The sequence below is a fragment of the Chelonoidis abingdonii genome, chromosome 19 (genome assembly GCF_003597395.2).
Source record: "Chelonoidis abingdonii isolate Lonesome George chromosome 19, CheloAbing_2.0, whole genome shotgun sequence".
Lineage (NCBI taxonomy): Eukaryota > Metazoa > Chordata > Testudines > Testudinidae > Chelonoidis > Chelonoidis abingdonii.
Genome location: NC_133787.1, coordinates 10,662,993 through 10,664,797, shown reverse-complemented (window position 1 = coordinate 10,664,797; position 1,805 = coordinate 10,662,993). Strand labels below are relative to the sequence as shown.

At 48.8% G+C, this 1,805-nt stretch overlaps 1 protein-coding gene across 6 annotated transcripts in view; it reads right to left on the bottom strand.

Annotated features, from left to right (window-relative positions):
* Nucleotides 1-1,805, bottom strand: part of LOC116820824 (dipeptidase 2-like) — a 41,287-nt gene that overhangs the window by 24,560 nt on the left and 14,922 nt on the right. The window lies entirely within an intron of this gene.

Genomic DNA, 1,805 nt, shown 5'->3' with positions numbered 1-1,805 from the left:
GAGAGAGGTGGGTCCAAACTTAAGGGGGATTATAGACCAACTCCTTGAATTGCACCATGCAATGAATGAGAAGCCAATTCAGACATCAGAGAACTGGTGTGCTATGGTCCCATGACCTACAACTCGAGTGAGAGAGAAGATAAACATGGGGCTGCAGTGTGTCCATGTACAGCACAAGAAGGTAATGCAATTGGAAGATTATAGAGCCATGGAGAACCATGCTGAGTCCACTTCATAGACTTATCATTCCAGTGATGTAGCTAAACTCAAATGGATAAAGGCACTTCGTGTCACAGATGCTACCTGAGGATTTAGGAGTAGACTTGGGGACTGTAGAAGGGTGACTCGCTGGCTAGTGTACCCCCACATGGCTGAGCGTGGGGTAGCAAGCTCTCCTTCTTTGGCTTCCCCTTCCCTTGGCCTTTGGTCTGCTTTTTCTTATGACTCTGACCAAGCCACGTTCAGTCCCACCCCTTCCGGTGTAGCAGCTAGTCCCACAAACAATGGTCCATTGATTTCATGCCAGGTCTTTGGCCCCTGACTCGGCCCAGTGTTCCTTACACTCTTTGTCTGCACTAGTCCTTACCCCTTGTATAAGGGGTTTCATGCCACCTTCCTCAATGGCCACTAGGGATCCCTGGCCCTTCCTCTACTCTTGGTTCCAGTCAAGGGACTCTGTAGCAAACAGCTGAGGTCTGTTTCCTCATACTTCTTGCTGCCTCCCTGGACTGCTTCTGACCTTGGCCTGTCTCTCGGACCTTTTCCACAGGCCCTGTGACAGGGGCCCTGTCTGGGCTCTGCAGCAGGATCAAAGGAAAAGCTGGTCAGTAAAAGGCATGTCAGCCAATCTCCTGCAGCACGACCTCCACAGCTGCCTTTTTGAAATGCCTCAGCAATGATGTGGTTCTCAGTGGTGCAATACAGTAAGGTGTGTGACTAATGCCAGTTACATCCTAGGCAAGATGCAGGCCCCTGTCACCTATGCTGGGCTTCTGCAGACCAAAGTCCAGTGTGGGTGCAAAGAAAGTTTTGTTTCAATTAGTTCTTGGTGTTCTCATTCTTCTGTGGGGGAATCATGGGCTCGCACAACCACTGCTCATTCCAGCCCCTTGCTCTGTCCAACTAGGAAAAGATTAGGAGGAGTTTATCCACAAAAGAACCTCAGCCATGTTTTCTCTTTATGCCCTCTGCACTCTCAACAGATTCTGTGCCAGTGCCCCAGATGTCCCTGTGGGAATATGCTTGCAGTTATATAGCTAAGGTGCTAAGCACTCTGTGCCTTTGCTCTCCCCGTACACTGGGGTTAATGACACCTGACTCACAGAGATGATGTGAGGGTAAATTGATAAATGTCTGGGAGATGCTCAGATACTACAATGACGGGGACCATAAGAATGCCTAGAAAGACAGACCATTCAGTGGATAGATATTGTAAAACTCAGCCAGGGATGTTATTTGTCTCAGTATGTTACTGCTGCCATGCAGCATCCTTCTGTTACACTCAGAATGGACATGATCATGTAAACAAAGCTCAGCAGGGCTATGTTAGTCTCCTCAGAATTTCTGCTGTTTGTTTTCACTTTCATTAGTGATACTACGACAATTGTCTGAATATCTTAGTCTGTGTGTGTTGTGATAAAGTTCCTCCTCTACCTTGGTGGGTCTTGCGCTTATTGGCAGATTTGCTCACCTCAATGATCTCCCCCACAGTCTGGATCAGCTTCTCCTGTGTCTGATCAGGAGTTGGGAGGTTTGGGGGGAACCCAGGCCCACCCTCTACTCCAGGTTCCAGCCCAGGGCCCTAT